General features: G+C 33.2%; 1 long non-coding RNA gene across 1 annotated transcript; it reads right to left on the bottom strand.

The window, feature by feature from the left end:
• Positions 1 to 234: 234 nt before the first annotated feature.
• LOC129219180 (uncharacterized) lies at positions 235 to 23,687 on the bottom strand. The gene is made up of 4 exons (XR_008580369.1): positions 23,637 to 23,687; positions 21,500 to 21,632; positions 13,587 to 13,693; positions 235 to 375 (listed from the first exon to the last, which is right to left on the bottom strand). It is a non-coding gene; the product is annotated as an uncharacterized LOC129219180 (long non-coding RNA).
• Positions 23,688 to 26,256: the final 2,569 nt, after the last annotated feature.

Here is a 26,256-nt window from a genome sequence, read left to right as displayed (position 1 = left end):
AAGAATTGGTATTAGGTATAGTATAAAATGTCAAAAGATATTGTCTGTTGAAAAAAAAAAAAGCGCGTACAAAGAAAAACATGTATGGAGCATTGAAATTATATTATATATGTACTTCACATGAAGAAAAACGTTGTTTTGGAGACTCAAAAAAAAAAAAAAAAAAAAAAAAAAAAAAAAAAAAATATATATAGACAAGAATATAGAAAAAAAATAAGTAAAATTTATTTGCAACAATAATTTTTGTTCAATTTTTTTATAACAATTAAGAGTTAAAAGTGAGCAACAATCAAAAGTACAAAACAGTAATTTTTAATAGCTGTCATCTTTATCACATTTCTTTTCCCTTTCTTCAAGTCAGTTTCCAATTAACAACTGAAAAGTAAAAAACAAATAAATAAGTTTGCATTTCAGAGGTATATGTTCAAAACAAGTTTAATGTGCACAAATCTCTGCATGTACTGCAGTCAACAAGGCAAATATGAGTTGCCAAGGGGTCAGATATTGTTTAGGCCTTTTCCCCCTTAAAAAATATGCAAAAACAATCTGTAGACAGTGGCGTACCTAGCATGGACAACACCTAGAAGCGAAAGAAACTAGTTTCGAAAAATAAGAGGAGAGCGTTTAAATCCCCCCAACTAGTATCCCTGAATGTCTCTTTAAAACTTCGTTTTTTAGGACTTGAGCTTCAAAATAGTTTTTGGGGAGAGCCCTAGAACCGCCCTGCCTGTAACACATTCCGAAACTGCGTTTTTAGAACTTTAATTTTGAAAAGATAGGCGGAGGGAACTTCAAAAAGCCCCATTCCTTTCATTACACTAACCTCAACAAATATAGCGTTTTAAAGATTTCAATTTCTAAAAATTTCCGCAGAAGGCCTCCCTAATTTTTCCTCCCCACAGCATTACCAAAAACCGTCTAAAACTGCGTTCTTAAGACTATAATTAAAAAAAAAAAAAATCCGGGGGAGAATATACCGCCCTCCACCCCTATCCACCGAAAGCAAGATTTCTTTAGCAGTGCCCTCCTAACACTACTTTTTGGTTGCGCCAATGGGTGACTTTTAGACTGCAAGTGCGTCAATTCAATTTTTTAAAAAATAATTTCATCTAAGTTTTCTATTAAAAATACAGTGAAATTCCATAACAACGAAATTTCCGTTTCAACGAACTACATTTTCAGTCCCTATATAACCGCCATTACATTATTTGAACTCCATTACAACAAACAATTTGTGGTCTCTTGATGTTCGTTGTAACGGGATTTCACTGTAGTATAAACTGCCTAAAAGTATATATTAATTTAAATTTTACATTTTATTTCGTTTTTGGATAAAAATTTATCAATTATTCTCCTATTACATTTTTTTCGAAATTATCCAGTTTGAGTATTTATCCAGGCCTCGGGTAAATATCCCAAAAATATTTACCTACCTACTAGGTGTTTACATGATCCACATCATTGGTTATGATTACTCTTTTGCTTTATATCATTCTATACATATTATTTCATATAATAGCTCAATATTTTAAGTTTGTACACATAAATTTTCTATTATTAGTAATCATAGCAACATAAATATAAAATAGCAAAAACAAAAAATGTAAGAATAATTATTAGATATAGTATAAAATATCTTAAGGTTTGTCAGTTTACTGTTAATAAGATGGTGGGATCAAAAAAAAGTATTATATGCTTCATAAATAAATTATGTACTGCAATTTACATTTCATCGTCTTTTAGGGTATTGGAGAGATATGTTTTGAGAACACTTACCTGCAGAAAGGAAGGAAAATAACAATCAAAATTGTCCGTAATTTAAAGTTAACTTAGAAGCTGAAGTCAGCAAGCGTACGTTGTATTTTTTTAGCAACAAGTTACTACATACTAACATACATGACATGTTTTAGTTAATTACTTTAACCAGACTTTGTTTATAAGAAGGGTTGCACTTTCTCTTTATTTAAAGTAAGATGGGGTAAGTGCACCAAGGGCATCCATATGCAAAATTTTAAGGGGGAGGGGGGCGCCTCAGATATCCTCTCCATGGTTTAGCAGGATATTTTCCCCATTGAAACAGATTTCACTTCAGATTAAAGTTATTAAAATTAGACATTTTTTATAACTTATTCCTTAATTGCTGGAGAAGAAATGCATTTGCAAAGAAAAAAGACCCCCCCCCCTCCCCATATGGGCGCCCTTGAAGTGCACCCTATATTGTGGGGCAAATGTGACCCCATGCAATTTGCCTTTAATTTTGTTTATAATTTCTATTTTCAGTTCATTCTTATATTTTCTCTTCAATAACTTCTGAATTCCAATTGTGTATTAAATTTGGAAAATGGGGAGAAATCGGCTTGAAAGAATGGATCAAGAAAAATTGTATTTGAAATATAACATCCAAGCAATGATAGTCTTGTAAAAACTGAAAAATGAGGTGTGAATTAGATTAGATAATTTCAATGCAGGGTTGGCAAAAACCCGGGTTTTTTTAAAAAAGCCCATGGACCCAGGGTTTTTTTAAATAAAACCCAAAAAAAAACCCAACTAAAGCTGGGTTTTTTAAAAGAAATTGGGTTTTTTTTTTGTCTTTTTTTAGGGGAAAGGTGGGGTACTCGTAGCATATTGTAGCATAAGTATATGAACAAAGCACAAAAATTGTCTTGATAAAAAAAAGCTGGAAAATTCAGCGTTTTCTGAAGAAAGGTATAAAAGACGACAAAATTCAAGAATGGTGAAGTTTCAGATTTTTTTAGTTTCCATGATTACCAACAGTTAAGGCAAAGTTACTTCTTGAGTGATAAAATCTATTGTTTATTTGTTCGTTTTTAATTTCGACATTTTTTTTTGTATTTTACTTTATTGTATTTCATTTTGTTATGCAAAACTACTGTAGAACCTCAAGTAGTTTAAATCCCTTTTTACTGAATTCCAGCTTAATCAAGACATTTCTTTGAATTTTATGTTGCCTGTTTTTCTACTTCTGTGTACAGAGTAAGAAATATTAAACTTTTTCGTAAGATAAAAATACTGTACATCCTATTCCGTTTTCTGTCCGACCATTTGTAAAACCTGTTAATTTCTAAAAAATATACCTTGCTTATTAGAGTTTTGTGACGTGTTGGTTTGCAGAAAATAATTCACATGAGAGCCTTTTAGCCAGAGTAGTTTCCTCTGTACTATCTGCAAATATTGAGAAAATCTGACGTGACAGGACTTAGTCAAGGTAATTTGAGTTCTTTATTGACCAGTTGAAGGAAAAAAGTTAAATATATTTATTTAAAATCTTTGAAGCATTTTTTAATGCCCTTAAGAGTTAAGAAATACTATTAAAGTTCAAAATTCATTTTTTATGTCCATTGCCTATTGAGAAAAAGAAATAAAAAAGAAGTTTAAATTGTAAAAGTATTTAAATTAATTATTTTTTAAAAAAAAGTTCTCAGAAAATTTTAAAAAACCCAAAAGTGGGCTAAATAATGGGTTTTTTCAAAAAAATCCATTGAGTCCAATCCGGCCAACCATGTTTCAATGTAGTAGTTAGATAATTTGGGGTTCCAAAGTGAACTATTGTACACCATTTAAAAGCTAGGCGAGGTTAGATATCTCTGTTTGGTAGTGTTACTGTGATTCTTCTACAGGACCGATCCTAGGGTGTCAGCCGCCCACGTGAGAAGACCAAATGTGCCGCCCCTCAAAAGTAATTTTCATATTTTGACTAATATTCAACGTCCACATAAATCTTTCTTCAAATTTCTATATCAAGTTCTAATTAAAAAAAAAAAAAAAAAAACAGAAGAATGATGAACTTTTAAAAAGGAAGAAATGTTAAATAGTAAGAAACTCCTTAGGTACAATTTACATCTTCGAAGAAAGTAATAAATACCAAAATTTACTAGTCACGTATTTTATAGCCTGTCTTCGGTGACATCAGAAGAAGAATGCAGGAGGGGGGAGGCAGGGTGTCAGGGAAGGAGGGAATGCGCCCAGAAAATTATCGAAATTGGAGTAAAAAAAGTTTTAGTTAATCTTTGGTTGTGTTTGATTGCAAGGACAAAAGAGTCGGACATATTCAAGGTGCATGGAGAAATTCTTGAAATTGATGTTATTGCAGTTTTATGAACTTTTTCAAGACTTCAGGGAAAAGTAATTTCAGAGTATTTTCCTAAAATTCTTTCAAAATTGAAATCAATTTCAAGCTATTTTTTGTGACCATAGCTTAGGAAGGATCAGTTCTCTTCCCAAAAATTTTTCGAAACTGAAGTTTCAAACACGCCATTTTGGGTTATCTTTGTTGACGTTGCTAGAGGGAGGAAGATTCAATCGTCTTCCATCGAAAGTATTCGAAATTGAAGTTTAAAATGCAAATGTAGGCTTTCTTTGGTGATGGTAGGGGATCTTTCAGCTTTTCTCCTGTAATTTCTCGACACCTATTGTTTCTTAAACCGATTTTTTGGCTATATCTGAAAATGATAGGGGAAACGCAAAAATATTCCGAACCGAAATATTTTTTGGAAGAAAAATCTTCTTTACGCAATTTTTAGGAAGGATATGTTTTGGGGCTCCTAAGCAGATATTTCTAAAAGCGCAATTTTATACTATCTTTGGAGACGTTAACGAAACTGGGAAGCTTCGATGGGTCTTTTGGATATTTTTCGATATTAAGAGCCAGTTTTTATAAGAGTCAGACAGGTCAGATCATGCCATTTTTGATTTCGCAAAAAATTTTAGTGGTTTCTTTGAATGATTTTAGAAGACACATATCTTTTCTTTTCTTCCAAAAAAAATTTTTATGACCTACAAAAACACTGAAAGTTGGTCTTAACTTAGGGTATTTCTCACACATATCGACATTTTTTAATAATTCAATTATCTCTGCGCATGGAGCATCAGCAAAAGTAATCTTTGTGATTACACCATGATATTTAGTGCCTCAAATGAAATATATCACAAATTTTATGGCTGACCTTCAGTGGACCCTGGCAAGGGTGGGTAAACTGACGAAGTAAGTGAAAATGTGTCATGTTTGAGGCATCTCGGTTCCATGCACTGCGGTTCAACCATAGTTTTTATGAGCAATTTGTGTAGCGATATATATAAATTATTAAATAGGCTCATTAAATGTATGGTTAATGCTTAATGCTAAGAAAAAAGAGCAGTTTTGTCATCAAAATATGATAAAATGTGTACTTTTTAGGGGCCTGTATCTCAATGCACTGAGGGTCAGTATAGAACACACTGCTTGCATTTCAAACTAGAGTATGTGTATTTTCACAATCAAGTGACAGAACTATTGGCAAATTATTTTCAAGAACACAATATGTATTTCAAAATAGTAAAATGAATTATTTAGTTTTCAATTTAATCAACATATACGGTTTAAACTTTGCTCCAGGGATTTCCAGATACTATTTAAAAAACTAATATGATCAAAAATGTACCATAAAAGATTTATAGACTTGCAAATGGACTAATTATGCTTACTCACATACTTTATAATATGATCACTAGAAGCAAAGTTTTGAAAAAAGGTTACTATTGCAGTAAAAATGTAAGTTATATTTGTAACACTTTTCTGAAGGTGTTTTAGGTATATTTTTAATTATTTTAATTAAGATAGCCTGTTAAAGCGCCACCTATGTTTAGTTAAAAACCTCTGGCTGCAACCAATTCAGGGAGTTTAAGGTCAGAGCGGCTGAAAGAATGCTGCTCTCAAGTGTATGAAATTAATCATAATAAAAGTTATACAGTCCACTTTTGTTGTAGTTCAATGGTTGTGTTGTGTTGCGTTGCAGAGTAGAGCCAACCGCAAGAAACCAGCTAATAGAAAAAGATAATCTTACCTAGAGGTAAGAACATGGTCAGTCGAGCCGGACATTAAAAAGAATGGCTCGTGAAGAAATGTAACGCAAGTTGAAGACACATGGAGTGAAATAACTTACGCATTACGATTCGAATCCTGTACTTGAAAGGAGGTGAGTAGCAATTTCAAGTTTGAAATTAGTGACTGCTAAATAACCAGAAAATGTCTAAAGACGCGAAGGAAAATGAAATTGAGTTGACACGCGTTAAAGCAAAACGTTCTATCGTAAGAAGAGCAGTGACAAATTACGTAAAGAAAATTGAAGGCAATCTAAAAGAATAAGACGTTAACTTTGAGGAAATATCTGAAAATTTAGAACTGTTAAAGCAAAAAGAGGCTGAATTGAAAGATATCGACTATAAGGTTGAAGCGCTAATTGAAAATCTTGAAGAATTAGATAGCGAGTTAGAAAGTGTTTTTGCGTATAACGAAAAAGTAATACTAATTAAATTTCGTGCTGAGAAAAAACTGAACGAGCAGAAGAAACCAGAGTTAAACGTCTCCAGTTTAAATAGCGCAGATAAAACAAATTACGGAAGTGAAACAATAAAGCTGCCGAAACTTTCCTTGCCCAATTTCAGTGGCAATATTATCGACTGGCTAACGTTTAAAGATCTTTTTAATGCAACAGTAACAAAAAATGAATCTCTATCTGATGCTCAAAAGCTTCAATATTTAAAAACCTCGTTAAAAGGTGATGCTGCGAAAATTGTAAATTCTATTCCAATATCTGATAGTAATTTTAAAATTGCGTATAATTTGTTAGATGAACGATACTCAAATACAAGAGAGCAAACTTTTGCTCACATTAAACGCTTTTTGGATCTTCAAAGCATTCAAAATGAATCCGCTTCTGCTTTGTTGACTTTCGTAGATAATGTCAATGAAATAATTCGTTCATTAGAAACGCTGGGTCAATCGGTTGATAAATTTGGGGATACCTTAATGTTGTATTTAATATTACAAAAATTAGATACTTCCACTAAATTATGGTGGGAACGCCAGTCAAAGAATTCTGAAATTCCGAAACTTAGGGATTTAATAGAGTTTCTAAAAAGTTACGCTAGAACAATCCAAAACAGTAAGGGTTCAGTCGGTAAAGTACAAAAGCCCACAAGTTCTAAAGTTAACGCTTTGGTTGCGGTTTCTGTATGTTCATATTGTAAAGATAATCATTACTTATCAAAGTGTGTAAAATTTCGCAGTCTATCCGTACCGCAAAGATTTGATTTCGTAAAACAAAATAAACTGTGTTTTAATTGCCTCTCTAATGTGCATCTAATTAGAAAATGTAAAAGTGGTAATACTTGTTTCAAATGTGGGAAGAGGCACCACAGTATGTTACATCAAGAAAATGAAAATAGGTCGATACCTAGGTTTCCTTCTGTAAGTGCTAAAGAATTTATTCCTTGTTCAGTAGAAACGAGTTTAGATTTAAATCGCAAAAATGAAGTTACGTCTATAGTATGTGCAAAAAATTCATATGGTAATCAATTGGGAACTAGTATGAATAATAGCAATTCATCTGTTCTTTTATGCACTGCTGTAATTAAGATTAGAAATTCTAAAAATGAGTGGATAAGTTGTAAATGTTTGCTGGATACGGGATCAGAAAAAAATTTCATTAGGAAAGAATGTGCCAAGCAATTGGGATTGAAAATTAACCCTGCTCAAATTTCAGTTTCCTGTTTAGGAAGTTATAATACGCTAAGCAATGGAGCAGTCGAGTTAGTATTTTCCTCTCATTTTGACACTGAATTTAAGATAGTAACCTCCGCTTACGTCATTGATAAAATTTGTGGGGAATTGCCCAATTCAACTACGCCTGTGAAATGTTTTAATGAGTATAAGGATTTATTGTTAGCAGATCCCTCTTATTTTAAGAAAGAAAGCATAGACATTCTATTTGGGGTAAATGTATTTTTTTCGCTTGTAAACGGAGAGGTAATAAAACGGGGTGAAAATCTTCCGTTCGCAGTATGTTCTCGATTAGGGTGGATAATCGCAGGAGCCACAACGCTCAGCTGTTGCGACTTAGAATCTAGTTCTGTTAATAGTTTAAGTGTTACTACAGATGAGCTAGTTAAGCCGTTTTGGGAATTAGAACAAATTCCGTCAACACAATCGCTTACAAGGGAAGAAAGGCTTTGTGAAACGCATTTCTTAGAAAATTATACGCGCAATAAAGAAGGAAGGTATTCTGTTAGACTTCCGTTTAAACCTAATAGAAAACTGTTAGGTAACTCCAAGGCCACCGCATTTAAAATGTTTCATAGTCTAGCAAAAGGACTTCTAAAAATGCCTGACATTTATTTGCAATACAAAAAGTTCATGACAGAGTATCTCGATCTTGGGCATATGGAAACAGGGTTCATACTCTATTTGGATGAAAAAATTCCATGACTTTTCCAAGACTTTTTCATGACTTCAATGAAAATTTTCATGACCTTGTTACACGAAAAGAATAGCACTATTTAATCTCAAACTTACTAATTTTTGGAAATGAGCATTAACAAAACGTCTCAATGAATACCACAGCCTCATTGAAGCACTTACTCATAATGGAAAAAATATAAGTGTACACTTAAAAAACTAAACTATTCTTATTTGTCTTCATCATATAAATTTAAGTAACGTAAAAATGCAGTGAAACGAATATGATGATGCTTAAATATGTAACATTTTTTTTATAAACAGGGAGAATGATATTGAATGGAACAAAGGTTGAATAAGTGAGTCATCACTAAGTTTCAATAAATGTGCTTCAAAAGTGGCTTTTTAGTGTCAACAGAGCATTTAATCATCCACGTAACTTGACAGTATTTTGAATTTTTAAAATGAAGCCGCATAGTTTAGTTCTTTAAGTTTCCAAACCAGATCTTTTTTGATTCATTACTGAATGGTTTTTTCAATGTTCTGATTTAAAAGTATACTTGTTTTGTTGACTTATTTGCACATTTTCAAGTGTATATAAATTAATAGGTTCAGAAATTCCAGAACATGTTAGATTCCTGACATTGAGCGTAGCAGTGGGTCGCATGGATTAGTTTTGTGGATCGTATGCTGGGCACTACTCTTTTAGATTATTAGAATTCCTATTTTTCTGTATTCTATCGCCTGACTAAAGTTCTTTATTTTCTAAAATTTTCAATCGATTAAGATAAACTCTGTCAAATTTAATAATAAAGTTCTTACGAGTGATGGAATCGAACTCGGATGCAATTGAATAGCCTTTTTTGAGTGGGCGTGGCAAAACAAAGAATGCAAGTTCGCTACTACAGAATATGAAACATAAGAAGTGTTGAAAATAACAGTTTATTCAAAATCAGTTATGTCCAAGCAGAAAAATCACATCGCAAAAAAAGGCAAGCAGCTGCGACAGAAGTGGATGCAATGAGATTTCAAAATTCAAGATATAGTTTTGGGATCGTTCAATTTTCCACTTTTAATAGCTTTTATGCGCTATAGTATTAAATCACTCAAGATTTCTAATGCTCTTTTAGTTACTGTTACTTTCTCTTTGTCCAGGACATTTTTCCATGACTTGAAAGAAATTTCCATGACTTTCAATGAAAATTTCAATTTTCCATGACTTTTCCAGGTCTGAAATTCGCTTATTTTTTTTCCATGACTTTCCAGGATTTCCATGACCCGTACGAACCCTGGGAAATCGACAATACGGTATGCAAAGAAAATGCTCATTACTGTATTCCGCACCATCATGTAATTAATGAGTCTAGTTCCACCACAAAATTAAGAGTTGTTTTTAATGCTAGTGCAAAAACTACATCTGGTGTATCATTAAATGATACGCTTATGAATGGTCCAAAGGTGCAGGACGATCTTTTCGCTATTTTATTGAGGTTTAGATGTCATAACATTGCAATTACAAGTGATTTACAAAAAATGTATCGCCAGATAGAGATTCATGATGCAGATAGAGATTTTCAAAAAATTCTGTGGAGGGATGACCCCACTAAACCAATTTCGACTTATAGGTTGTGTACTGTCACGTATGGTACCGCATCTGCTAGCTATTTAGCTACGCGAGTACTGAAACAGCTGGCAATTGATGAGGCAGCGAGATTTCCAAAGGCAGTTGATCTAATCATGCATAATTTTTACGTTGATGACTGCCTGTTTGGCGCTAAAACGCAAGAGGAGGCGATTGATCTTATCCATGAACTGAATGATCTCCTTAGAAGAGGACAATTTAAATTGCACAAGTGGTGTACTAACAATTCGTTTGTGTTGGAAAGACTACGCAAATCAGAGGGCTTGTCCGCATGTTCTTCTAGTACCGCTGATTCTAAATTTATTAAAGTATTGGGATTGAGATGGAACCCAACGCTCGACGACTTTACGTATAACATTCATTTTTCGGATAAGCACAGAGCCTTCCCTACAAAAAGATCTATTTTGTCTAGTGTGTCAAGCATTTTCGACCCCCTTGGGTGGTTGTCGCCATTTATTATAACTGCAAAGATTTTGATTCAAGATTTGTGGAAATGTCAGTTATCGTGGGATGATCCTGTGCCTCCGGAGTTTAAGGAGCGATGGATTAACTATAGCAACGATATTTCTCAACTAGAACCTGTAACTGTGCCTCGAAGAGTTCTTTTGCACGAAGCGTCTAATATTGAACTGTATTGTTTTTGTGATGCCTCTGAGAAGGCATACGCTGCAGTAATTTACTTAAAATCTTCTGATACGTCCAGTCATCAAGTTAGCTTGTTGACATCGAAGACTCGTGTTTCACCATTGAAAACAATATCGATTCCGCGCCTTGAACTTTGCTCAGCTGTGTTGTTAGTGCATTTACTACAAATCGTTCTTTCGTCATTACATATTCAAATTGATGCAATACACGCCTTCACAGATTCCACAATCGTTTTAGCATGGTTAAGATCTGAGCCGTCACGTTGGCAAATATTTGTTGCTAACCGGGTTTCTGAAATACAAGGGATCCTTCCTATTCAACACTGGCGCTGGATTCCTTCAGACCAAAATCCAGCTGACTGTGCAAGTAGAGGACTTTTACCCTCTGAACTGCTTAAGTTTGACTTATGGTGGTCTGGTCCTCCTTGGCTTAGACACGAGGAAATTCCACATGTAGAAGTACCATTGTCAACGGACGCTCTAAAAGAAGAGCGAAAAAAGGCTTCGTGTTTATATGGAACATCGTCTGTTGATTTTCCAATAATTGTTAAAGTTTCATCATATGTTAAATTACGCCGCATGATAGCATGGTGCCTACGTTTCATTAAAAATGCTCGATATCCCAAAAATCGAAACATTGGCTATCTGACTAGTGATGAAATGAAAGCCGCTAGAAATATTTTGGTGAAGATAGTTCAAAAGCAAGAGTTTTCCACTGAGTATATTCATTTGGAGAATAAAAAACCACTTCCTGCCAATAGTAAATTACTTTCCTTAAAGCCATTTATAAATGAAGATGGTGTAATACGTGTTGGTGGTAGACTGGAAAATGCTCCTTTTTCAAATGAAAGAAAACATCCCATTCTCCTGCCAAAGAATCACCACTTAACTACCATTATCATTCGCTCCTATCATGAAACATATTTACATGCGGGTACTATTCTTTTGTTATCTGTTATACGTAAGGAGTTTTGGATAATTAACGCTAAGTCGGCCATTAAAAAGGAAATTTGGAAATGCATTAAGTGTTTCAAACTCAAGGGAAAAACAGCAACCCAGGTGATGGCTGATTTGCCGCGTGCTAGAGTAATGCCATCACGAGTGTTTTCAAAAACCGGTCTAGACTTTGCAGGACCCTTTCTAGTAAAACCGCGATCTGGCCGCGGGGTTAGAACCTTAAAAGTTTACATTTGTATTTTTGTGTGTTTAGCCGTAAAGGCTGTGCACATTGAAATTGTTGGCAACTTATCTGCAGACTGTTTTATAGCTGCACTAAAACGATTTGTGGCGAGACGAGGAAAACCAAGTGAGGTATTTTCGGATTGTGGGTCAAATTTTGTAGCTGCAAATAAAGAATTGAATAGAGTTATTGCACTTCTCCAGAAGGAAGAACCCGTTCATAATTATTTCGCCAACGAGGGAATTAAATGGAACTTTAATCCACCTTCCGCCCCTCATGTTGGAGGAATTTGGGAGGCAGCTGTCAAATCCGCTAAATCTCTCCTAAAACGTACAATAGGAGACCAAAAATTGACTTTGGAAGAATTTTCAACGCTAACGACACAAATTGAATCTTGTTTAAATTCCCGACCGTTGAGCCCTTTGTCAGAGGATCCATCCGAAATGTCTGCTCTTACTCCTGGGCATTTCTTGGTTGGTACATCGCTTTCTTCAATACCAGAAGAAAATCTTCTCAACGAAAAAATTCCCCCTTCTTATCGCTGGAAATTAACTCAACAGATTTTTCAGAGTTTCTGGAAACGATGGTTACATGAATATGTGTCCGCGTTGCAACAGCGATCCAAATGGGTACGAGAACAATCAAATATTAAAGTAAATGATTTAGTTTTAATTAAAGAGGACAACGTTCCTCCTCTAAGGTGGAGGTTAGGTAGAGTAATGGAAGTTTTCCCTGGTTCGGATCAGAATGTGCGAGTTGTTAACATAATGACCGATACTGGATTTTTTCGCCGACCAATTCATAAATTAGCAGTTTTGCCTAATATGGACTGATGAACTTTAGGTGACTGTTACTAATGGATTGGTAAATAATTGTTTTGTAAAAAGGCTTCTTTACATCTGTTTTATTATTTTACAAACTTTAATAATGTGTATTTCATATTTGTTGCCAGTAATGTATACTTGATAGTAGTTAGTTCTCAATTGTTTTTTTTTTCTATAGTTTATCATATAATTTTTGAAACCATATATGTTTCAACGTGGCCCGGTATGTTAAAGCGCCACCTATGTTTAGTTAAAAACCTCTGGCTGCAACCAATTCAGGGAGTTTAAGGTCAGAGCGGCTGAAAGAATGCTGCTCTCAAGTGTATGAAATTAATCATAATAAAAGTTATACAGTCCACTTTTGTTGTAGTTCAATGGTTGTGTTGTGTTGCGTTGCAGAGTAGAGCCAACCGCAAGAAACCAGCTAATAGAAAAAGATAATCTTACCTAGAGGTAAGAACATAGCCTTTTTTTTCCATTTGTACTGTACATTATAGCTCGTTGACATTTGTTTAGTCTGTGCATTATAGTGACAAAAATTATTTTCTCTGCACATGATAGCAAACAACTACTAAGTCATATTTTATTACTTATGATAAAAGCAATACTATGACATTATAAAACAAGGGTATTGTTCAGACGAAGGGGGTGAGAAAGGATTGTTCCCACAGACTTTAGTTTTAGATCATATTACCGATCTCAGAATGTCTTAATACAAGTAGGGATAATTATGAACCCCAGCTTCCTTGGCTGGTTTCCAAGTAAAGAAAATGCAAAAGAAAAGTTCTGTACAAATAGAAATTGATGTTACACAACTAAAAGAAGTTGCTAACATCATAAAAACATTTAAATGGTACAAATAGCAACTAGAATCGGAGACACACGCTTTAGGGTTACAAAGGACTTTTGATAATTAAGTAAAAAAAACAACCTTATTATTGAAAAGACATCAAACAAAACATAAGAAGTCTTTTCATCCACAAGCTAATTTTTGTTTGCTTATTGCATGAAAGTTAATATTTTATTTGCAGCTAAGAATAGTTTATAGCCAAGGAATACTTACCGCCACTTAATTAGAAATAGCGTAATCATCAGCAGAACTTCCTCCACAGCATGTAAAGAATGGTCATCACTACAGGCATTCTTATTTGTAATCTCCATTCACAATCTCTGAAATTTGAAGCAAAATTTTTAATCATAAGATAAAACTGTAATTTAATAACAGAAATCAAAAGAATGTAATGACTGCATTTATGCAAAGTATAAGAAACGAGAAATATTAAATAAGTGCTTTCTTTTTTAAAGGGGCGGATCCACGGACATCATGACTTTAATTGACCAAATATAGTCTAAATTGCTTTTTTTTTGGAACTTTTTTTCTTCATGCCTAATTATCTTATATTCAAATAAATTTAACACAAGTGTGGCATATTTGTAGCATAATTCAATAAATTACCTAACTGCACGTACATGTGTGTGCGTTGCTATTCATCTCTTTTATATTTTTCTTAATCTTTACCAATATATACACTCTAGCTTAGTGGCAGATCTAGCCAATCATTTTGGGAGAGGCCATCCAAAATTTTTTGTACTCTTCAGATATTTTATTAAAATGAAATTTTAAAAACTCAATTTTAAGCATGTTTGTACTTTGTACCTAAAATTATTTGCACTTTATGATTACATTTATAAAGTTATTTAAAAAAAATTTAACAGTTTCATTTTCAGCTAATCGATGAAATACAACTCAAATTCAATAGAATACTTCCCACATTTTGGAAAAAAGTTTATTCTAACTAAATATAAGTGCAAATTAGAAATTTAAATGAACATGCTACCTTTCTTAGACATTAAAGTGTGAATTTCATCTCAAATATACCCAATTAAAAATAATCTTAGACAGAATAATTCAAACGTTTATAGTGATGAAGATTTACATTGAGTCAAAAAATTAGAATATTCAAATTAAAGGGGGGAAAACACTTTCAAAAGAAACAACATTAACACTAGAATGCGTCATTTTTTGCTGAATTCAATGCTTTAATTCTTTCACTGTTTCCATACTCTCTTCAATGCGGCAAAAAGCTAAATTTTGTTGGCGGGCACCAGATGTTGAACGGATTTATTTAGATTTGATGGTACACCAAATTCTTGATTGTATTGAGATTGGCAGAGTTGATTTACCAGTTCAATACCGAAATTCCTCTTTCTGTTTAAAATCTATGAGTCGATTTAGAGATGTGACATGGAGTAGAACCTTGCTGGAAGATAAAATGTGTCGCTAAATGGGTAACTGCTGTGCCTCAGATGAAGTATCATTCAGTATTATTGATTAACAGCGGAAATCACGCATTGTTTTATTTCATGATATATATAACTTCCCAATTCCAGCAGCTGTCATGCACCCACAAACCAAGAAGGATGTGACAAAGTGGAGAGAACCTCTTACACAAGATTTCTCATACGCTTTTCCTTTTAAACGTCAAACCCAAACACCTTTTTTTGTTTACAGATATTTCAAAAATGATTCATCACTGAATATAATACTTTTTCAACGTTGTTGCCCCTGTTTGAGGTTACCCCTGATCTCCTCTTTTTTCGACAGATATTACAAATAAATATGCATCACTGAATAAAATGTCTTTTCAGTCTTGTTGCACCCAAATGAGCTTCTCTTTGCTCCAGGATAGTTGTGCACTTTTCTGCTTCATGTTTATCTTTGGTCTTACTTCGTAGATCCGCAATTAAAACTGCAGTTTATGCAACCATCCAAGTGTAGTTGGCGTGGATAAGATAACTATACATTCTGTCCAACACTTATGGACATAAGAAGCATTTTCAAACGATTATTTTGGACAATTTACTTTAATTTGAATTCATCTCTGCCAGGTGTTATAATTTTTCTACCTCGTTTGCTTCGATTACTTTTTAGTTGGTCAGTCTTATATTGCTTTAAAATCTTACATACCATAGAAAGGTTAAAGGTTCATTTGAATTGAATTGGATAGTTTTTTTCTAACTTTAAGAAATGATGCAATATGTAACTTCGTTTTTTTCCTATTTATCACCTTGACGACCCATTTTGAGCAATAAAAAGCTTTTATAAGAGCGTAAAATTATCCAGGTGCCAAGCTCCATACTTGTGACAAACTATAGGGCAACAGGTAAACAAATATTTTCTCTACTTTTTAAAATTCACATCGAATGAATAGATTATTCTAATTTTTTGTCCCATATAAAAAATTTATCTATTATTCCAATGTGTTAATGACCTATAAATCGTTAAAATAATATCTGAAAAGTTGTTTAAATTGATTTGCCCTTTCATGAATAACGAGTTCTTGCTTTTTTAATTTCATGCGTTCATTTTTTCCGACCCAGGGACAAGTTTTGTTCAAACAGTTCTGATATTCTATTATTTTGAATTTGGATTGTATTATATAAAGCACTAAAATGTAACTACAAATAAATAAATACTTAAATGTGCAAAATCACTGTACTACTGCAAATTAAGTTCTAAATGATAAACATTAGTGTTGAATAACAATGCGAAACAAATAAGAAAAAAGGAAAACATTTTTTCTACTGATGAGGATTTTTTAAAACACTTAATGTTTCAATATTCAAAAAAATTTGGCAAAAAATATTTTGCTTTGGTGTTTTAAATAGCAAAATGTAGTTTTAAAACCAACTTCACTTTTCTTTTTCGCAACGGCTAAAATAGGCTACTGAATATTTGAGAATTTAATTTGACTATTTTCATTTAGTTTCAGGACGTTATCCCCCCCCCCAAGTATGTAAATATTTGGTACAATGTAGATGTGAAATTTAAAATTACATAAATTTATTAGAAAAAAAGGAAACCAAAGGTTTGGCTAATAAATAGTGAGACATCAGCTAGGCCAATTTTTCTAGCCGAGCGTAATCAAAAATAGCCAGTGATTGTTGATCTCTGAGGACTACCGATTATTTTTTATGGTTATAATCAGAGTAGTATAAAGTTTTGTAAATTTTATGGGGGCATGGGGTTCTGGCAACCGAACTGACAAGGGGCCTTGACTCTCAGGGACTCGGAATGACAATCATATTTTTGAGACTAATGCACATATTAAAATAAGTCATCCATGATTTTAAAGAGAAATTTACCAGGTTTTTTCTTAATAAAGTTTAATCACATAAATGTGCAATGTGCGAGCCCATTGTACAACGTGCTTAATTATAAATGCCCAATGTTGGAATCTTTAGTAATGCAACATCTTATCTATAATTGAACTTGTTTCACACATTTTGGAGTATTGCACTGTCAATGAAGGTAGTCTCCATACACCCCATTTTGAAGAGAAAAAACTTATGTGAATTCCTGAGCATCAAAGGACAACTGCACCATGTTTGGAAAAAAATCCAACGAAAACTGGATTTGCATAACAAAAATCCCTTGTGGGGTGTATTCACACCCTCCCCCCTTTCCTTATAGCAAAAACCCCTATGACAATTCCTGACCATCAAAGAACCGCTGTGCCAAATTTGGCAAAGATCCGACGAAAACTGTGGATTTGCATAAAGAAATCCACTGTGGGAGGGAGGGTGGCCCCCCATTGTGAATAAAAAACTACTCTAAGTGAATTCTTGAGCATCAAAGTACAGGTCTGTAAAATTTTTGCAAAAATCCGACGTAAACTGGAATGGTGGTGTTTTCGCACCCAACCCCTCCCTCATAAGTAGGCGAAAAACTCCCTATGAAAATTCCTATGCATCAAAGCATCACTGATCCAAATTTGACAGAGATCCGACGAAAACTAGGTATTTGTAAAAGGAAGTCCCCGGTGGGAGGGGGGTTCTGATTGGGAACGAAAACAGCCCAATGTCAATTCTTGAGCATCAAAAGATCTCTCTGCCATATTTGGCAAAAATCTGATCTAAACTGAATTAGCATTAATAAAATCGTTATTTGGTTCAGCGTTAGAAATTAGTGCTGGTCCACTGGTCCCAGACTAGTGAAACCTACCTGGGACCACCATAAAAAATAATTGGTGGTCCTTAGGACCAACTGTTGTATATTTTTTATCACACTCTGCTATAAAATATTCAAAAGCATTAGTCTAGCCCAGTGATTCCCAACCTGGGGGCGATCAAACTCTTCTAGGGGACGATAAATTTCTAGGGGGCGACTGGCAGTCGGATACCTGGTAATGGAAAATTCTTCACCTTTCAAAAACTATAGTTATTAAAACAAATCGGTACACAATTCAGAAATATCTTTCAGAATACCTATGTTGTGTAATACCGAACCAAGCATATGGCACGTCAAATCAAAGAAAGTCGTTCCCAGAAAATAAGGCATGTATGATTTACAGCTCAATCAAATCTGTTCGGATAAAAAAAATCCCAAAAGTGAAAAATAAAATCTTTTATTTTATTGCCATTTTCACGAGGAATAAAAAAAATCTTGTAAGCACTGTCTGACCGTTGGCGCCATCATATACTTAATGCCTGAAAAGTGGATGGATATGTGTAAGAATGGATTTTTGCATTTACTTATCTGTTGTCATTCAGAATCTTGCAATCAGCGCATAAACCTCCTTACGTAGTTTCTATTGTTTGATTTAAATTAGTGAATTTCTGTTTAATTGTGCATGTTTCGTAGTGTGGAAGTTCGATATGAATTCGAAAAAGAAGTGCCGGCAGTATTCAGCAGAGTATTTAAAATTTAGTTTTGTCACGTCACCGCAAAATGTGCAGTTTCTGCATTGTCTTTTGTGCGATAAAACATTTTCTAGCTATGAAGCGATGAAGTCCTCGCGAATGAAAGAGCATTTTTCAAGAGTACATGGTGACAAAGTAAATAAACCTCTTAGTTATTTTCAAGACCTCAAAACAAAAGCGGATTAACGGCCAAAGGTGGGTGAATTACTTAGAAGACAAGCAACAGATCTTGACAAAGGACTTCTTGCTTCTTACGAAGTGGCTCTTTTGATACAAAGATGTGGTAAGCCTCATATGATTGGCGAATCTCTTATTCTACCGGCTGCCAAAAAAATAGTTGAAATTTTGCTTGGTGAGGGCTCCAGTAAAAAGATAAGTCAATCTCTCCTCCTGAGTAACAACACAGTTTCCAGGAGAATAGATGAAATGGCTGCTGACATTGAGTGCAAACTCATAAATGTTTTGAAACAAAGTAAATTTGCACTACAGACTGATGAATCAACTGTGACAGATAACAGCTATTTTATTAGCTTACGTGAGGTTTATTAATGAGCTGAAATAGATAACTGAGAAAATGTTGTTCGCCAGAACTTTGATTACTGATACAAAGAGATTGTCGAGTTTTAAATTTGTGAAGGATTATTTTGAAGAAAAAGAAATTCCATTGACAAATGTAAGTGCTTGCGCAGCAGATGGTGCCCCTGCCATGGTGGGTGGTTATGTTGGGTTTCTTGTATACCTTAAAAAAGAAGTGCCAACAGTGATTACCTTCCATTGTGTCATTCATCGTCAACACTTGGCTGCAAAAAAATTGAGTGGTGTTTTACATGAAACCTTACAATTAGTCATTACTGATATTAACAAGATCAAAACTAATTCTCTCAATGATCGCCTGTTTCGTGAGCTTTGCCATGAAAATGATGAAAAATTCGATCGCTTGCTTTTACATACGTCTGTGAGATGGCTTTCCAAAGGAAACTGTTTTTCTTTGAATTATTCAACTTTGTAGCCGAGTTTCTCGACTTGCATGATCCTGCTTTAAGTGAGAATTTGAAACAGCGCAAATTGGAACTTGCGTATCTCACAGATATTTTTGAAAAAATGAATGAAGTCAACATTAAGCTTCAAGGAAACAAGATAAACCTCATCAAGGCCAAAAGCATAATTTCAGCATTCATTTCCAAATTCAAAATCCACAAGGCAAATATTGGACATAAAGAATTTATCCTGTTTCCAATTCTAAAAAAAAGTTTAATCGTGGATGATGAATTTCCTGAAAAAAAAATTTTGATTTATATTGATCACCTTGATCAGTTAAAAAAGAACATGGAATCAAGGTTTGCAGATTTGATCAACTTACAAATTTCTGACTGGATTTTAAATCCATTTAGTTTTGAAGATGTGGATGAACTGGAAACCTCTTTGCAGACAGAGTTTATGGATTTGAAATTCGATTGCGAATCAAAAATTACTTTCAAGCAATACGGAACTTGCCTGGGTGAAGCTTATGGGTACTTACCCATAACTTTGGAAATAAGTTGAACAGCTCTGCATCTCATTCCCCTCAACATATTTAGTTGAAAGAGGATTTAGCTCTGTAGTGCTGCTTCTCACGAAGCAAAGAAATAGATTGGACATCTGCCTCAAAAGGGACCTCAGATTAAATTTCACAGACATCAAAGCTTTAACGGAGATCCATCAAGCACAAGGCAGCCATTAAAAAGGTAAAAAAGAACAAATTTTAACAGTTAAAACAAATTAAAATTAAAAAAAAAAGCATGTTACTGAAAAATGTAATTTTCTCATTTTTGCTAAGTATGTAAATGACATTGGTTAATTAAAGCACTTCAAATTACATTTTTTCTTTTTCTTTGAGGGGGGGGGGAGGGGTTAAGATTAAAAAATTCAGTTTTAAAGCTAATTATTGCTTTATCATGCACTTTAACTGAAGAGCTGAAAAAATTGAGTTGTTCTCCCTCTTGTGTGATACATGTGAGACATAAGTATTCTTATTAGGATTTTTCGTTTTTCATTTTTTTTAAATAAAAATATTTCTGTTCAGTATTTTTCTTAAACATTTTATTCAGCTCAATATCAATAGTTTATGTTTAATTTGAACTATGAATCGTGTTGATACCTCAATTAGTTAATTTTTAATTGTTGCATTAGGATGCTCTTTTAACCAATACACATTCACTTTTATTGGCCTATGAGAGGTCATGTCAGCTTTGTCAGAAAGAGAGCAGGGATCCTTGGCAGGAACCTGCTCTGAATGATAATAATATAAGTTTTGAAAACTCTATAGGGGGAGGAAATCCGGAGACCTACTGACAAAGGGGCCCATATTTACCTTCGGCGACCTTGTGAATTCTTCTTTTTGACTATAGTTAAAAATTAAATAACTCTTTGAACAATGCAGAAAACATCTTAAAACTTCAAACATTCACCCATCACACAGAGCTATGAAAGATTATGTATTGTTAAGTCAGTATTTTAATTTCTCTGTAATGAAGTCCCGTATTTTCTTTATAAACGATATATCGAACAAATAGAAATATAAATATTTTTATAGCGGTAGTAGATATATATCGATATATGATGGTATATCGGTATATTGCCCAGCCCTAGTGATGTATGAAAATGAAAAAGTGAAGATGCAGTAGTAATGTTATTGTGGGACGGGGAGGAGTAGAGTAGTAATTGCCCTCCCACTGATTATTTTAAATCACGGGCCCGGATGCAGTGGTACCCCCATTATTGAAACTCTGCACATGCCTCTGGTACATAATACAATTTGAGTTTGGAATAGAATATCGATTATATCAAAGTAAGCCCTAAATTTTAAAACCATTGTTGATGCTACTTGAGCAAGTGAGGTTTTAGATTTATATATTAACTAGCAAAAATACCCGGCGTTGCCTGGGTCAATAATAATTGTGAGAAACAATCTCTACTTTCTTTCGTTTTGTTTTAACTGAAAGAACTCAAAACACACCGCTTTGACGTGATTAAAAATCGAGCTTCTTCCTTACCCATAAAAGTAAAATAGCAATAAGTATGAACAAACGAGTACAGTAGAAGACCGTTATAACGCACATCTTGGGACCAGAGCTTTTGCGTTATACAGGTTTTGGCGTTATATAAGTCATTTCACAAATTTTGAAACTAATATTCAAAATATATCTATATTAGCACTTCAGAATGAGTTCTATCTGTAATGAGTATTAAAACACTAATTATACAACTAATCATTCATAAATAAACATGTTTTACCATTAAAAGGGAGAGAATTATTCTGCACTTCTGTCAGCTTCATGGTTTGCATTAACAGCTGCATTTTCAAGAGCCATCTGATATTTTCTCTTTACTGTGAATATTAATTTTCATTTAAAAGCTTTGAATTAAGCTGGAAAGATGAAAAACTGTTTCAAAATTTAATTTTCCTAACAATTTTTATGTTAGCAAGGCAAAACAAAGGAATTTTTTTAACTTAAAAACCTATTGTTTACTTCTGAAAAGTTGTGCAGTTTATAGAGAATTGCGTTATATAAGTCGGCGCTGTTTCTCTAAGTGTGCAAAAAGTAGAGTTTCCAAATGTTTGAAATAAAGTAGAAAAAAGTAGAGTTTCGAAATGACTTTAAACTTTAAACTTATGTTTGCTCCGGAGAAGCCTTGATTCAAAATTTTCATTATGATGACTTTTAATATTGCTGTTGTTAGGCACAGAATTTTTGTAACAATGGGTTTTATATTTAATCATTTAATGGAGAAATTACATGACATTTACTGTTTTCCATCATAACGTTTTTAAACTAAGCTTTTTAGGAATAAATAATAGCCTAAGTTGCTCCCTGATAATGTAGCTATCTTGGTAAAAAAATAGTTAAAATGGGTCCAGTAGTTTTTAAGATTACCCCGGACATACATACAAAAGTATTCATCACGTCATTTATGTATATAGATGAGGATAAAAATCCTAAGATAGCAAAAAATGTCATACTTGCTGCAGAGAAGCCTTTATTCAAAATTTTCATTATGATTACTTTTAATATTGAATATTGCTGTTGTTAGGCATCAAACTTTTGTAACAATGGGTTTTATATTAATCATTTAATGGGGAAATTACATGACATTTACTGTTTTTGATCATAACGTTTTTAAACTACGATTTTTAGGAATAAATTATAGCCTAAGTTGCTCCCTGATAATGTAGCTATCTATGGTAAAAAAATGGTTGAAATCGGTTCAGTAGTTTTGAAGATTACGCTGGACATACATACATACAGAAGTAGCCATTTGTATAAAGATAAGTGCATTAAATTACCTATAATTCTTAGTTTTTTGATGAGATGAGGCTACGAAAATATGTTTTTTCAAATTTAATTAGGTTTGTAAACAACAAAAATGACTTTCAAGTACAGTAGAAGACCGTAATAAAGCACATCTTGGGACCAGAGCTTTTGCGTTATACAGGTTTTGGCATTATATAGGTCATTTCACAAATTTTGAAACTAATATTCAGAATATATAAATATATATATATATATATATATATATATATTAGCACTTCAGAATTAGTTCTCTATGCAATGAGTATTAAAACACAACTAATCATTCACAAATAAATATGCTTTACAATTAAAAGAAAGTGAATTATCCTTCACTTCTGCCACTTTCATAGTTTGCATAACAGCTGCATTTTCAAGAGCCATCTGATATTTTCTCTTTTTACTGTGAATATTGATTTTCATTTAAAAGCTTTGAATTAAGCTGGAAAGATGAAAAACTTTCAAAATTCAATTTTCCTAACAACTTTTATATTAGCAAGGCAAAACAAAGGGATTTTTTAAACTTAAAAACCTATTGTTTACTTCTGAAAAGTTGTGCGGTTTATGGAGAATTGCGTTACATAGGTCGGCGTTATAAAGGTATTCTACTGTATATACATCTATGTACTACTTATGTGATATTGATTCATACCAAAATAAGTTAAGAAATTAGCACATCTACATTAAAATATTTTATCTAACATTTTCATAGCTTTCTTCTTATTAGCAAAATTTTTTAATCTTTGAGTTACACAGCAAAATCTGAACTACTATCAATAATTTACATGATACAATACAATGATATGTAAAAAGAACTGAATTTGTCAAAAGGAAAAAGACAAATTTTAACTCAAAATTTATTCTTAAATAACAAGTAGACAAAATGAAATTTTAAAAGATTAAGCATTATAAGCAACAAATCTGGCTAATCATATTAGTATTTGAACTAGAGAAAACGGGTAAACAAACAGAAAAAAACACACAATAACAATTTTTAAATAAAATGCTTACGAAAGAATATGGTTTTTTTTTTCTATTCAGCCTGAATTTCAATTATATTAAGAAAATATCATAATACTTACGACTTATGTAGAAAACCACAAGTAGACTTCTCACGAATCGCCATGTTGTTAAGCAAAAACAAGACAACATTCTGGAACTTCCGGTTGACATCGAAATCAACCAGTTGGATCAAACTATAACTATTTCTAATAATACTATTGACGCCAAGCTGGCAACCCGGCGCTAATTGCTTTATGGCAACCCATGGACAACTCCTTTGGAATGCCGCGGTTAGCCTATTGTTATAGCTTGGGTCAAGTTTTCCTCGAATGAGACACCCTCATTGCTTGCTTTGCATTATTTCAAAGCAAGGTTTCGATATAACACGAAACAAGTTTCGATACAACACAATAAGTATTGACCTGATTTATGTTATATATATGATTAATTAGTTTAAAAAATAAGTAAAATAAATTTAGAAAAAAGTCTCGTATAACACGGTTTTGATATTACACGGTACGAATTAACCGTGTTATACGAGGATATTATGTATGTTTTGAAAAAATTATGCTTAAAATTTATCACTTTGCACATGTCTCAAAAAATAAGCTAAAAGTAAACGAGAAACAGGGCCGTAACCAGGGGTAGGTCAGGGGAGGCACCGAAAAAAAAAAAAAAAAAAAAAACCTCTTCAGTGTATGAAATTAAAATGTGGGAATCACACATCTTAATTTCATTGTGTGAAAACTTTATTGTTTTTATTTTTATTTTTTTATTTTTAACGTCTAAAAAAATAAATGAAACAAAAGTATTTGATTAGACAGATAAGCTTCAGTCAGTGGTTGGAAGTAGCGACGCTACTGCAGTAGCTACAGTTTTTAGTAGTTTGTAGTGTAGCGCACTACTTTTGAAAAAAAAAAAAAATAGAGTAGCGAGTAGTTCGAAAAAAAAAAAAAGTAGTTTGTAGTAATTTCGAAAAACTACTTTTAAATAAAGTTTCAAAAAAAAAAAAAAAAAAAAAGAAAGAAAGAAGGAAGGAACGAAACGAGGTTTCTCTCTCAAACGAATCTGACTGGTGCAAGTTTAAGTGAGTAAACGTTACATCATCAACCAGATTCGTAAGACTGAAAAATACTAGCTGACCTTATTTATTATTTTGACGCCATACGTTTTTTTCTGTTTGACGCCATTAGTTTGGCATCGAAATGTTTCCATTTCCCCAATATTCGCCTTGAATATAGAAGCATGCATAGAAAGAAAAGAAATAAGCGATAATTTCCAATTTAGTGCAGCGTTTGTACTTTCTGGCAGCAGAAAATGTCCCGTGGATGAACATTATAAAATGTTTTAGGCCCTGACCGATTAATAATAAATATTGCAGTGATATAGAGAAAGGTATATGATAACGAAAATTTTTCCGTTTCATGCAAAATTTGCCCGTCAAGCAAAAAGCTTTCGGTATCAATGTCATCCGTACTGTCGAATATGAACTTACGCGAGGGATGTGTTCCTCGCATCGATTGAAAAAGCTGTGTCATTGAATAAAAATACTGTTAGGATGCATATAATCAATGAAAGAGAATGGCATAAAATGAAACAGTACAGTACGTATAGTATGTAGCAGTTATAAAATGCAGCACTCCAATAGTACTGTATAATAGATGCAGTAATTATATTCCACGCATTTTTGGTGGTTCAAGCATTTCGAAAATCTTTAAATTTCTATAGTTGTCAGAAACTTTCTATTTTTCCTTTCATTTTCAAACTTTAGAAAAACAGCTCACTTATGTGAAATTATATTGCATCAACGTCATATTTAGAATGAAATATGAAGATGCGAAGTGACGATTTGTACATTAACAAAGCGATGTTTCGACTAGTACGGTGTGAGGAACTTCCGCTTTCAGTGATGCCAAAGAAAAAATCCATTCACGACACTAACATTTAGTACCCAATAAAGAAGGCAATACTTAAGCCCAGCGATTCAGTTCCGAATATTTTCGTGTTGCGGGTGAGGAATTCGCGTTAACTCCAAATTTCGTTCTTCGAGAAAAACTCGCTGGATAGCCATTTCGCGTTTTTCGAATCGCGTTGCATCGCGAGTCCAATGCAGTTTAACATTACACATAGAAGTAAAGTAAATATTCTTAGTTATGTTTCATGTTTCGGATATTTATCAATACTTGATTTTTAATACTGGTACCGTTTGGGATATTTTTTCTATTTCTTCATTTTTTCTTTTTTACTAATTGAGTTTTCACATATTAATCTAATTAAATCTAATTATTAAATATTGTAAGTTTTTGAGGGTATGCGGTAAAATTGAATGTTTTTATTTCATTTAATCAGTGGCGTATAAAGGAGATGGTGTCCATGTCCAGTAACTTGAAGCTCAAAATCAATTAATTAGCTCGTACAAAATATCAGTTCCGATAAAATCAACTCCTGTAATGGAAATTCAAGTTTTTGTCTTTTCTTTAAAACATGTTTTTCATCATCTAAATCAATTTTATGTTTGTGTTTGTCTATGTGAAATTTTGATCAAACTACGCCTCATCTATTTACATTTTTCAAGAAGCCGAGTTGTACTTCTTGAGTTAAATACTATTCCCTGTTAGTAAAGAAAAAAAAATTTGAAGGTTGAATTCTTTCAAGTTTTAAATCCAACATTCAACTTTTAATTTTTTTCAGCGAATATTC

Source organism: Uloborus diversus, chromosome 3 (genome assembly GCF_026930045.1).
Source record: "Uloborus diversus isolate 005 chromosome 3, Udiv.v.3.1, whole genome shotgun sequence".
In the NCBI taxonomy this organism is placed as follows: domain Eukaryota; kingdom Metazoa; phylum Arthropoda; class Arachnida; order Araneae; family Uloboridae; genus Uloborus; species Uloborus diversus.
Note: the sequence above shows the minus strand (reverse complement) of the source record. Positions and strands in the feature narration are given on the sequence as shown.